Genomic DNA, 14244 nt, shown 5'->3' on the forward strand with positions numbered 1-14244 from the left:
TCAGTGTGTGGAGCTGGGTAGACTCCTGCACTGCTCTCCACAGAGCCCTTGGTACCTAGCGAAGGCGGCTGCAAAGGCAGAGAGGACTGGGAACCATGGAAACGGCATGAAGTCACCCATCCTCACAAGGTTTGTTCTAAGAACCATTCCTGAGCTGGAGGGGGGGGGGCAGGGAGGAGTCATCCAGCTTTCATTCACTCCCAGGTCCCTTCAACTCCTTTCCCTCCCCCACCCCTTCCATTACCTTGAGGCTTCCATTCTCTAAGAAAACCGTACATGAAGAAGCCAGGTTGCATTAAAAATCTGGTATTTCATGGCCTCTGGAACAGCTTTGCCCCACAGTCATTGGATACCTGTGGGATAGATGGTCTGTTATCTTCCATCATTCAGGCCCTGGCAACTCCAGCCTTAGGAGATTTACAACATGGTGACTGAAACAAAATGGATCCAATCAAAGGAGTAGGATATTCTGGGACAGACTCTTTTGGCTATGTAGCTTATCCCTTAGAATGTGAAGTGCTGGGCTCCCTGCTCACAGACACTGGGAGTTCATGGGAGCTCATACCCTCAGAAGTTTATGAGAGCTCACATTCTGTCTTTCTAGTGCTCTCAGATTTGTGAAGCATTCTGTGTTCTAGTGGAATTTCTCATTTGATTCTCACAATGAACCTGTGAAGAAGGGTGTCATTTACCCCATTTTACTGATGTGGAAATTGGGTCTCAAAGAGGTTAAATTACTTTTCTGGGAGTCTCATAGTTAATAAGTGTCTGAGGCAGGATTTGAACTCTGGTCTTTCTAACTTGGTACTCTATAGACTGTGTCACACTTCTGTATAGTCAATGCTTCATAAGTTTCCTAGTCAGAATCACAAAATCATAGCATCATAGGATCATTGATTTGGTTCTGAAAAGAGTCAATCAGTCAATCTGCAAGCATTTATTAAGCATTTACTGTGTGCTAGGCATTGTGCCAACACCTGAGGATGCAAAGATTAAAAACAAAATAGCCTCTGCCCTCAAGGACTTCTCATTAGAATGTAAGTGACACCTACATGTACACACACACGCATACGTACAACGTGTAGTTGTTGAATTGTTTCAGCCAGGTCTGACTCTTTGTGACCCCATCTGGAGTTTCCTTGGCAGGCATACTGGAATGGTTTGCCATTTCCTTCTGCAGCTCATTTTGCAGATGAAGATACTGAAGCAAACAGGGTTAAATGACCTGCCCAGGGTTATACAGCTAGTAAGTGCCTGAGGCCAGATTTGAACTCCAGTCTTTTCACCTCCACTCTTGGCATGCTATGTACACCATACCACCTAGCTGCCCACCTTCATACAACATACGTAATACATACATATGTGCGTACATGAATATACACAATACATACAAAATAGATGCAAGGTAGCTATGGGATGGCAGTTGGGGTAAATCACAAAAAGCTTCATGTGGAAGGTAGTATTTGAACTGAGCCTTGAAGGTAACCAGGTATTTGAGGGGGTGGTTGTGAGAAAGGGTTGTATACCATACATAGTGGATAGCTTTAAAAGCACTCTCAGTGCTGAATAGGGGAGTTTATAATGGGTCTTTGAGGTAATAGAGAACCATAGGCATTTGTTGGGCTGGATGGTGACATGGTTAAACCTAAGCTTAAGGGAAATGATTTTGACAGCTATGGATGGTGGATTGCAGCAGAAAGAGGCCTAAAACAGGCGGACTACTACAGTAATCCCAGTGAGATGTTCTGAAGATCTGACCTGGAGTGAGGAAGAAGGGAAGGGGACCATACAAAAAATGCTGTGGAAAGAGAATGGACAAGATTTGGCAATTAATTAGATATGTGAGATTTGTGAGAATGAGTCAAGGAGGAAGGAAGGAAGGAAGTAGGGAGGGAGGGAGTGAAAGGGCAGAAGGGAACCTGGGCTACTAGATAGTGGTACCCTTGATAGCAATAGGGGAGTTTGGAATGGGGTGGGGGTTTGGGGAAAATATGAATTTTATTTGGAACATGCTGAGTTTGACATACCTGTGTTGCATCCAGTTTGAAATGTTTAATAAGGCATCTGAGGATGTGGTTCTGGGTTTCAGGATGGAGTCCAAACCCCTCAGTTTATGGATGAGCAAGACAAGATACCAGTGAGTTTAAACAATTTGCTTAATTTCATATAGATTACAGATGATAGATCCAGGATTTGAACCCAGGTCCTTTGATTCCAAATCTAGTACTTTTCCCATTATAACATCACTGAGAGAATCTGAGAACTTGATCAGATCTCAGAAGACATGTTGCCTAATGTCCTCATCTGATAGATGGGCGCAGCTAGGTGGTGCAGTGGATAGAGCACCAGCATAGGAGTCAGGGGGACCTGACTTCAAATCTCACCTCAGACACTTGACACTCACTAGCTGTGTGACCTTGGGCAAGTCACTTAACCCCAATTGCCTCATCCTGGGTCATCTCCAGTCATCCTGATGAATATCTGGTCACTGAATTCAGATGGCTCTGGAGGAGAAGTGAGGCTGGTGACCTGCACAGCCCTCCCTCCCTCAAAACAAAGTCAAGTGCAAGTCATGTCATTACTTCTGTGATGGCATGGTCTTCTTCAGCAATAAAGGATGAACACACACATATACACATATACATGTATACATATACATCTGATAGATTGGGAGACTAAAGCTCAGAGAGAGAAGTGATTTTTCCCATGGTCTTACAGATGGTAAATAGTGAAGTTAGGTTTTGAATCTAAGCCCTTGAAATCCAGATCCAAAGAGTCTTTCATTATATCACCCCTGAGAGGAGCTTAGTTTGCTTGAGTGAGCTTGGAGCTCTGCTCTGAATTTCAAAGTTAACAAAGGCAGAAGTCAGAATGAGAAACTTTCTTCATTCCCTCCTTCTTTCTCCTTCCACTCCTTCTTCTTCCCCTTCCCCTTCCCACCTGTGTGGTAGATAGGTTGTACAGGGAATAGATCATTGGTTCTGAAGTCAGGAAGACCTGAGTTTGAATCTGGCATCAAATACTTATTAGCTGTGTGACCCTGGGTAAGTCACTTAATTCTGCCTGCTTCAGTTTCCTCATCTGTAAAATGGGGATAATAATAAAACATCTACCTCCAAGCACTGTTTGGAGGATCAAATAAGATAATAGCTGCAAAGTGCTTAGCACAGTGCCTGGCACGTAGCAAGCACTATATAAAAGCTAGCTGCTGTCATCATCATCATCTTCATCATCATCATCATCATCATCATTATTCCTTCTCTTCCTTCCTGCCCTTTCCCCCCTTTCCGTTTCTTCCCTTAAGTTTATTCTTTCTTCCTTTTCCCCTTCTTTCTCTACTCCATCTCTCCCTCCTGTATGTCTATCTTTCTGGTTCTCTATCTGTCTGTCTCTATCTCTCTTTCTCTGTTACTGTCTCTCTCTCTTTCCCTCTCCCTGCCCCCCCCCCCAACTTAATGGGAAAAGGAGAAGACAGATGCTAAAGATTAACAAGTTAGACAGACTGACCTGGGTTGTGAAGGATACCATCTTTCCCTGAAGCATTCATTTCATACATTATCTAAGAACCAGCTTCCATTTTTGTGAAAATCTAGTTGGAACTGGAGAACTCAGAAACATCTCCTACCTTTCCCACCCCAATTTTCCTAGCCATGCTTAGGGAAAGATCTAGAAGTTCCCCATCCTGGACATTGGGTGGAAAGTTGAATGAGCATTTGTGGATTATTTATGTGACCTGTGCTCAGGGAGGAGTAAGTGGGATGTTTCTATGGCAATCTGTAGTAGCCATGCTAACTGGACCAACCTTAGATTGAGAAGGTCCAAGTTCCACCTGTGCCCCTTTCTGCTCATGTGTTCTTGGGCAAACTTCCCTCCACCTCAGTTTTCTCATCAGTAAAATGAGTATCCTAATGCTTGCACTGCCTACCCCACAAGGCTGTGGTGAGGACTGTGCTTTATAAACCACCACAGGGTCTAAGAGATGGAGGGGGCCCTAATTCTTCTATTCCAGACCAGAACTGAACAAGACTCCTCACATCCCAAATGGTCATGCAATCTTTCCTTGAAGTTCTCCAGTGAGGGAGAACCCCTAACTTCTAGTGAGGAAAATCCCACTAGCCACCAAAGCAGCTCATCCCACCTTGAAAGTGCTATAGAGAAGTGAGCCATAACTATCTCTAAGGTCCCTTCCATCTTTAATATCCCTTGGTTCCTCAGTGATCTGAACCATTCCCTGATGTTCCGGATTTGTTCAGTCCAGAGAAGGAGAGGCTAAAGACAAACACGAATTACAACTTCAGGTTTTAAGCAGCCTGGGCACCTACAGAGGCTCTGCCAATAGCCATCTCTACAGATGTGGTTGGCCTGCATTGTGATAGAATTGGACTGGACGGAGGCTGTTGACCCTAAGAGATATTCTCTTCTTAGGAGTAAGAATACAAGGAAAGAGTGATGGACTTGGAGTCAGAAAGACTTGGGTTCAAATTCCTCCTCAAACCTTTATTAGCTGAATCTTTCTGGGTCTGTTTCCCCTCCTCTAAAATGAAAGGTTTAGTTAGACTTGATGACCCCTAAGGCCACTTTCTGCTCCAAATATGATCTTCTAGAAGAGAAAACATAGCTATCTGAAAGGCCTAGAATGTTCTTCCTCTTTACCTTTGCTTTTAAGCAGTTCAGTACCCCTTAAAAAGTTGAATGGGCAACTACTTGCTCAGTTCAAATGCTGGTGCCTACATGAAGACTTTCTTGATCCCTGAAGCCAAAGGACCTTGTATTTTTATTTTGTGTGTGCTGTAATCAATCAGTTAACTAGACATGTACACGTTGTTTCCTTTGATAGAATGTAAGATACTTGAAGGCAGGGATGGTTTTAGTTTTTTTTTTTCCTAGCAACCCTCAAACCTAGCAGAGTGCCTGGCACCCAGTGAGCTCTAAATGGTGCTGATTGTTTACTTAGATATGGTTGATTCAGTTCTATTCAGCCAACGTGAATAAGTGCCTCCTCAGTTCAAGGCATTGGCGTGTGTATGTGTGTGTGTGTGTGTGTGCGCGCGCGCGTGTGCACGCGTACGTGCATACGTTCGTCCTTCATTGCCCAAAGAAGACCATGCCATCAGAGAAATAATGACGTGACTTGCAACTGACTTTGTTTTGAGTGAGGGAGGGCTGTGCAGGTCACCAGCCTCACTTCTCCTCCAGAGCCATCTGAATTCAGTGCCCAGATATTCGTCAGGATGACTGGAGATGACTCAGGATGAGGCAATTGGGGTTAAGTGACTTGCCCAAGATCACACAGCTAGTGAGTGTCAAGTATCTGAGGTGAGATTTGAACTCAGGTCCTCCTGACTCCTGCACTGGTGCTCTATCCACTGCACCACCTAGCTGCCCAAAGGCATTGGCAATAAAAAGACAAAAATCAAAACAACCCTTGCCTCTGAGAAGCCGAGATTCTATTGTTCGTGTCCAAGAGCAGGGGCATGGACCAGTTGACCTCTCCAGGTCCTTTCCAACCCAAAGGTGTTGCCAGGGAGGCAGGTTGTTTTTTTCTTTTCAGACCCTTAGGAATCCTTTCGTTCAAGTATAGATGAAGTTGTTGTGTTTGTCCTTTGTTCTTGAAGAGGACCATGACATCAGGGAGATGATGATATAACTTGTAGTTGATTTGATTTAAGTGAGGGAGGGCTGTGGAAGGTCACATTCTCCTCCAGAGCCATCTGGGTCCAGTGGCCTGATATTCATCAGGATGACTGGAGATGACCCAGAATGCAATGGGAGATCCTGGCCGTTTTAGACTAAGGTCTTGTCAGACTCTCACTTTAAGTGAGATATACCTATTCAATGTAATAGGCCTCTTGAAGTAGTTACTCAAGAGATGGCCCCTTTTAAGGAAAAAAAAAATCAAACTGGGAGGGGAAGACCCTCAGGGTTCCTGGGTAAAAGAGTAAGAGTTACTCTTTAGGAATTACATTCACTCTGTGCTAAGTGGGCAGGGATTGGCTGTCCAATCTATGAGCTCCAGAGTGAATTGGGCTTGTTGTTTGAGGAAGAAATGTAGCCAGTTACCCCAAAGGAGAAAGGGCAACTTTTAGCCATGGAAGTATACCTTCCCCTGGGTAGAGCACCTGAGGAGAAGAGTGAAGAGAAGAGACTACTCATTTATAGGTTGTGTTTGTCCTTTGTTCTCGAAGAGGACCTGGATAAAAGAGAAATAGTTACTGTTTAGATGGAGTACTGACTAATTGAAAGGCAAAGGGACTTCAGTGGCTTGTGTGGACCTCAATTTAGTGGCATGGCTAACTGATTAGACTCTTGTCATATCCAGTAAAAGAAACCACTCCAGGCTTCATGCATTTATGGCTTCTGTCTAATCGAGGATGGCCACTGTGATGCCAGATCGTTAAAAGGTGACACCTTTAGGCATTAAATATCTTGGTAACAGAGATGGGAATGAGGAATGAGAGTGGGGGGAGCAGCTAACTGAAGCCTCCTGATGGCTTCAGGGGGGAAATGAAGAATAACGCAAACTCGCTGCCATTCCCCCTTATAATTCTCCAGAGCCGAAGGCCTTCTGGTCATCACAGGATGCTGAGGTTGACAGATGGCTTTGCTCATTTGTTTTACTGCCTGCAAAGATGCTTGTCCACCCCAGTCCCTGTAGGTTCATTCCTTCACTTTAGCAGAGAAGAATTTTGCCAACAAAACATGACTCTCGAAGAGCGCTGACTAACGTAATATAGAGAGATTTCTTGTGATAAATCAAAGTGGACCAAGGAAGCGCATGGGGAAAAGAGGTTTTCCGAGGATGCTGCAGTAAACAATGAGAAACTCCAAGTAGTAATCACCAGGCAATCCTTCAATAAATTGCTAATTTGGATCCATCAACAAAACACTAGCCTGTCTTTGAAATATTCAGAGATTTGGGGATTCAGCCCAAACTTGTGGAGTAAGAAGGTTGGCTGATTCTATCCACACCCATCAGGGAAATGTAATGAACAAGGATTAACCTGGGAGCCAGAGTAAAATGGAGAGTAAGCCAAACCAAATCATGTATACAAGTATTAACTGAACTCTCTGTGCTAAGGTTTAAGATGGCAAAGTCTAGGCAGGTCCATAACTTCCTCCTCTTTCTGTACTGTACCTCAAAATTGCACCAAAGGGTTTAATAGTAATAATAGCTAGAGTTTATAAAGTGCTTTAATGTTTGCAAAACATTTTTCCTCCATTTTCTTATTTGAGTCTCTCAATAGCCCTATGGATGGAGGAGGAGTTATTTTGATCCCCATTTTACAGATGAGGAAAACAAGGCCCAAAGCAGTTTAAGTGACTTGCACAGGACTAGTCAGTGGAAGGCAGGATTGAAACCCAGGTCCTCCTGCCTCTAGGTCTAGCCTTCATTCCATTACCCTACCCCCAACCTGCCTCTACACAGGATTGGCAGTTGAGAGACCAGACTTCTAGCCCCACTTCTGTAGCTAGTGAACTTGTAAGCTTGGACAGAATTTCACTTCGCTAAACCTCAGATCCTTTGTCCATAAAGTGAGGGAAATACATTAAATTAGTCCTCAGTTTTCTTGCATCTCTTTTAAAAATTAGATTATTCAGATTTTTCCCCTGATACTTCACCCTTGTTACTTTGATTCTCCCCTTGGATGGTCAACTTTCATTCTACACTAAATCCTCCCAAACCTTTCTGGTTGTTTCTTTTCATATTTCAATGGACTGTGCCATTTTCCTTTCTTAGACACTGAGGCATAGAGAGGTCAAGTGACTCATTCAAAGTCACAAGGCAAGTTAGTGGCAGAGTTGAGGCTAGATCCCAGGTCTCTTTATTTCTAATTCAAAAGAATTCCTAATTCATTGTCCAAATGAACTCTTAATTCATTGATCTATCCATTATACTCTGAAGCAGTAATGGGTATCAAGAAAGAAATGTAGGAATGAGAAAAGATGGGCAAGAGTGAGGGAGAAGAGATGGAGAACTCATGTTCACCCCTGGGACCCTCATGAGTTCAAGAGAAAGTGAGGAATTCCTGTATGTAGGATACACCCCTTCTGTTGAACTGGCAGAGGTGGTATGACCTGGACAAGAGTCATTAATGTTTGTTGGTCAAGGCATGTATGGGCTGCAGTCTTCATCATTTGGAAGGAATACCCACATCACTGAGAGCACAACTCCCTTTGGGGGCACTTGAGTGTGATTATTTAATCCAGGTCTTCCTTCAGTGGCCTGTGATGGCTTTTTAAATGGTGGTGTCCACAGAACACAAACTCTAGTTGGTCCTACCAAGCTAGATAAGCTCCTAGGATGGCTCCTTGAGGGAATTGTATGTCTTGTTGAGTGATCAATTGAGAGGTTTACACCAGACTGGCCACAGGGAGATAGGTTTGTTTGTTCCCCCCCCCCCCCCCCCTGCAAATTAAGACTTTTTGCCAGGTCACAGAGAGGGATTATGTTCTGCATGGAATGGTAGAAGGATCAACCCACATTGATTGTAGCATGGAAATTGTTGAAGCATGGAAAGATTAAGGATCAATGCTCTAAAAGGATAGCTGTCCTTGGTCCTTAGTAGAAGTAAACTGGAGCCCTACCAAGAGTTAGTGGCACTGTACGCTTTTAGGAGAACAGCTAGGTGGCGCCATAGTGCATAGAGTGCTGAGTCTAGAGTCAGGAAGACTCTTCTCCCTGAGTTCAAATCTTACTTCAGACACTAACTATCTGTGTGACCCTGGACAAGTCACCTAGTCCCGTTTACCTCAGTTTCCTCATCTGAAAAATGAGCTGGAGAAGAAAATGTCAAACCACTCCAGTATCTTTGCCAAGAAAACCCCAAATGGCGTCATGAAAAGTCAGACAGGATTCAACAATGAATGCTTTTAGGATCATAGCTGTGGGGCTGGAAGGTATGTTAGAGGTCATTTAGCTCCACCCATTCATTTTACATGTAATCAAAGCCCTAGGGGAGGTAACCTCTTCCTATAAATTTGGGGGACCTCCAGAGAGCTTGGATTCATCCTGTGAGTGGCCTGATCTTAAAGAGGAAACTCAGGTTTTTCTCTCTGTCACTGTTGAGGGTGCCATCGTTTCCCCAAGGCTTCTCCAAGGCTCAGAACCTTGGTGTCATCCTCAGTTCCTAACTCTTTCTCCCTACCCAATATCTACATTGTGGCCAAGGCTTATTGATTTTACCTTTGTATCATTTCTCACATATGCCTCCTTCTCTCCTTGGACATTTCTTCTTCCCTTGGTCAGGCCTTTATTCCCCCATACTTGAGCTTTCTTGCTGCCTCAGTTCTCTCCCTACACCAAATTAGCCTCCACTCATCTGTCAAACTGTCATTTGTTAAGCACAGATCTGACTGGGTCACCTTCTCTACTCCATAAACTCCAGTGAGCCTTAATAAATACATAAAACATAAAACTCCACCATCTTAGTCATACTGTTCTCATAGTTAAAGACACTTTGTGGGACTGGGACACAGGTATTTCGTTTTTGGTTTGGATCTGCATTGTTAAGGTAACTCACTTGGCCTAGACCTCTAGCATGGATCTCCTCTTTGTCCCCATGTCTATCTACACACATCCAATTCATGTATGCATGTGTATACATGCCTAATACATACAGATGAAAAAAAATTGAAGCCAAGAGAGGTTAAGTGATTTGCCCAAAGTAACAAAGATATTAAACAATGGTTATTGTTGCTCAGTTTTGTCAAACTCTTCATGACCCCATTTGGAGTTTTCTTGGCAAAGATACTACAGTTTGCCATTTCCTTCTCCAGATGAGGAAACTGAGGCAAACACTACGAAGTGACTTGCCCAGGTCACATAGCCAGTAAGCATCTGAGGCCAGATTTGAACTCATGAAGAAGAGTCTTCCTGACTTCAGGTCCCACATTCTTATCTGCTGCACCACCTAGATGCCCCCTTAAACAATGGTACTGGGACTCAAATCCAAGCCTTTCCCATTGCTACCTCTCCATGCAAAGTAATTTTGAGAGGGATAGAGGGCAAGTATATTTGGGGAGGGGGACAAAAGGACCCATCTGAGTGGTACATTGAAGGAAACTGGAGATTCTCCACATTCCTTGTGCCAGACTCTGGGTGAAGTCCTTAAAATGTACAGTCTGGCATCATAGGAGAGCTGTACACTTACAAAAGAAAATCATGACTGTCTGAGGACTTGTGAAGTTCTTGCTCTGAGAAAGTTCTCCAGGGATGGGGAACTTCACTCCAGGAAGCAGCCCATTTCATTTTTTCTGAGATTTAGGGATGGACAGAAATTCTTGAACACAAAGATTTGTCCTCCAAAGATACCCTCCCCAATTCTGACTGTTCTAACTCTCTGGGAGTCTGTCTGATGAGGCTGATTCTCTTCTCACTAACACCGCCCCCCTCCGCCCCTGCTCTGCCCTCTTCACTGATTAGATCCAGAGAGTCTTCATTTCAGCATACCTTTCCCACTCGGACTAATGACCATTCAGTATAATTTCTTCCACAATATTTCCTGACCTTTGATCTTTGTTAGTGGTGAAGGGAGGGAGATGGTGGTGGAGTAAAGAAGAAACTGGCCCATAAAAATCGGCAACATCATAATTTCAGTAAGTCCTGTGCTATGGCTCAGCTAAGCCTCCCCTTCACTGCTCAGGAGCTCATCAGATGGAATGACCTTCCCATCCAGAAAAATGATTCCATATGGTAATGCAATCACAAACCAAAACATCATTTTCCTATGGATAGTTCCCTGCAGAAAGCCTCCAAGAATGTCATCCTCTTAAAGACTATCACATGATGCCCAGGCCCCTATCGGCGAGTTTGATTGACTCCCCCTTATAGGGGAAGCATAGTTGGTTCGGCTTGGTGGCGCCTTATTTTAAGGGTTCATTAGGCAGCTGTACAGTGCACAGGGCACCTGGAGAAGCAGAGATTATCTCAATATGAATATAAATGCCTTCGTTATGATCCACACCATTACGATCAATAACAGGTGACTTGTTAAGGACAGATACTTAAAATGAAGTGTGTATGGCTGTGCGCACTAATTCTAGCAAATGGGATGGTCTTGTTTTTTTTTTTTCCTTTTACATTTAAGAAGTCAGTATGAGGGAAGAATTAAAGCATTTAAACTCTATTAGGCATCCCCTTCAGAACTTAGTTGTAGGCAGAAAAACAAATACATGAAAATAGCATCTCACTTAATGAATCTTCTCTGTCTCTTTGAACTGTGCTTGCCATGCCGTGGAAAGTATTTATTTTTCTAGCTTCCATCAGAACCACAGAGATGATTCAGCAGAGGCCAAGCCTTCTCGGGAGCTCTAATATATGCAGCAGAGTTCTTCATGCAGAAACGTGGCTTTTCAAGTGAGGAGACTGGCAGGAGGAGTGTGGGTTGGTCCATTGATCTCTGTCTCCAGGGAGGTTATTGTTGGGTCTAAGCAGGCTGCCTTGAGCCCCAAAGGTTCAGAGATGGAACTCTGGATCTCCAAACTTCTCCTGATATTCTTGGCTCCCCGACTCAGGAGTCAGGACTACAAAATGTCAGAGGCAGAAGGATGTTGGGGATCACCTAGTCAAACATAAACCTAAGCAGAGAATTCCATCAATCTGCAAGGATATGGAACCTGTAGTCTTGAGGTCACATGTGGCACCCTAGGTCCTCAAGTGTGGCCCTTTGAATCCCCTTAATAAAAAGATTTGATCTGTAAAACTTGGACTCAGACAAAAGGCTGCACCCAAGGACCTAGAAGGCCACGTATGTCCTTAAGGCTTTAGGTTCTCCACTACAGATAGCCTCTTCTTGAAGGCCTCCAGTAATGGTGCCCATCCCACTTTTAGATAGCTTAACATTTTTTTAAAAAGTCTCATTGTAGTCTTAGGTTTTTATTTAGATTTCTTCTCTTCTTAACCTACCCCATCTCCTCCCACCATCTTCATTACAAGAGTTAACATTTACATGGTGCTTACTATATATTAGGTACTGTGCGAAGTGCTTTACAAATATTTTGTCCTTTCATCCTTACAACACTCCTCGAAGGTGGATGCTGTTATTATCCCTATTTTACAGGTGAGGAAACTGAGACAAAGAGAAGTCAAGTGACTTGCCCAGGGTCAAGAAATGAGTAAGTGTCAGAAACAGTATTTGAAATCAGTCTTCTGATTCTAGGCCTGCTGCAGTGTACAGTTCTGAGCATCTAGATGGCTCAGTGGATAGAATGCTGGACTTGGAGTCAGAAAGGCTCAGCTTGGTGAGTTCAAATCTAGCCTCTGACATTTACTAGCTATATAACCCTGGACAAGTCACTTCACCCTGTTTGCCTCAGTTTCCTCATCTGTAAAATGAGCTGGAGAAGGAAATGGCAAACCCTTCCCTTCCTTCTTCCTTCCTGCCCTCTCACTCCTCCATCTATCCTTCCCTCTTTCCTTCCTTCTCTCAGTCATTAGCATCCTCTCTGTCCTCATGCACTCATGTTTACATGCCTTTCTGTCTAAAAGAAGGTATGTTTCCTTGGGACTGGACCTGTTCTTTTCATGTCATTTTTGTATTCCCATTACCTTAGCATCATGCCTCACACACAGTAGGCGCTTGATAACTGCTTTCTGCCTTGGATGTCAGTATGCACTTGGACCTTCTCCAATAGGCTGATTTGTGGGCCAGGACTGCTTTGTGAAACATAGGGCAATAGATATATCAAGGGTTTAACCAAGGTTTGTGGAAATAAAAGAACATTTTAATCTAACATAATCACTTACGTGGTAAATGACTTGTATATTTCAGTTGCTTTCATTTGTCTTTACCTGATTTTGACTGAACATAAGAAATCAGGAACTCAGCCCGGGCTCCTTTAGCATCAAGGGAATCCTAATGGAGGTGTCAGATTCACTTAACAGCAAGTTCCAGAAGAGAGGAAATCACTAGTTCTTATCCCCAGGAGGGAGGCCAGAGTGTCAAACCTAGTCGTATTTCAATCAGCAAATAATTGGAAGGAGAATGCATGTTTCAGCTTTAAATAGATCCTTTGATAAGAGAAACTTGATGGTTTTATTGTTTCAAGAAGCATGTCCTGTGTTGGAGGACCTGTGGGGCCTAGGTTTTTAGCAAAGCATTCGGCAAAGTCCCTTGTCTAGTGACAGCCCTGGGAGAGAAAAGCCCCCATCGGGAGTCGGGTGAGTGGGGATCAAACCCCTTGCTGGTCACTTGCTACCTGTATGACCCCAAGCATATCGCTTCACCTTCATTCAAGAGATTAAAGGCCTCACTTTCTTTTTCTTTTAAATGGAGAGATTTGGGTGAGAGAATTTCCAATACACCTTCCAGCTTTGAATCTTCAGTCCTGTGACTGTTTTTATTTTTGTGGATGGGGTAGATAGATTTGGACTTGATCGTGGTGGTGACTGGCATGGATATAATACTAAAATACTTGCAAAGCATTTTGCAAATAGTATCTCATTGGATCCACACAGCAACTCAGAGTCAGGTGTGATATTATCGCCATTTTATTGATAAAGAAACTGAGGCTAAGTGGTTCACCAAGGGGCACTTGGCTTGCTGTTCTTAAGTCGCATTTGACTCTTTGTGACCCCATTTGGGGTTTTCTTAGCAGAGATCCTTGGGTGGTTTGCCATTTCCTTCTCCTTCCCATTTTATAGATGAGGAAACTGAGGCAAACAGGGTGAAGTGACTTGCCCAGGGTCACACAGCTAGGAAGAGTCTGAGGCTAGATTTGAACTCACAAAGCTGTGTCTTCCTGACCACAAGTCAGACTCCCTATCTACTATATCTTCTAACTGTCCAGCTAGGAAATATCTAAGGTCAAATTTGAACTCATTTTCCTTACTCTTGAACTCTATCCACTGTACCCCCTAGATGCCTCATTGTTAGGGAGTTTGTTATTAGTGAACTTAAGCTTGATCTGCAATTTTTGTGAATAAAATGAGGCAAAATTTGTAAAGTGCTTTGTAAACCTTAAATAAATGCCAGCTGCTCCCGCCATCGTCACTACTGCAACAACAAGAACAACTACTACTTCTTATTCTCCTCCTCCTCCTCCTTCTCCTCCTCCTCTGTCGTCTCCTTCTTCTCCTGCTGTTACTGCTACTACTGCTACTACTGCTACTACTGCTACTACTACTACTGCTACTGCTACTACTACTACTACTACTACTACTACTACTACTACTACTACTACTACTACTGTTACTACTACTACTGCTACTACTGCTATTACTACTGCTACTACTACTACTACTAA

The 14244-nt window shown here is 43.5% G+C and overlaps 1 protein-coding gene across 1 annotated transcript in view; it reads left to right on the forward strand.

The window, feature by feature from the left end:
* The window catches only part of KAZN (kazrin, periplakin interacting protein), a 1379110-nt gene that overhangs the window by 76375 nt on the left and 1288491 nt on the right, over positions 1-14244 (forward strand). The gene's annotated exons all lie outside the window — the stretch shown is intronic.

This window comes from Notamacropus eugenii, chromosome 5 (genome assembly GCF_028372415.1).
Source record: "Notamacropus eugenii isolate mMacEug1 chromosome 5, mMacEug1.pri_v2, whole genome shotgun sequence".
Taxonomy (NCBI): domain Eukaryota; kingdom Metazoa; phylum Chordata; class Mammalia; order Diprotodontia; family Macropodidae; genus Notamacropus; species Notamacropus eugenii.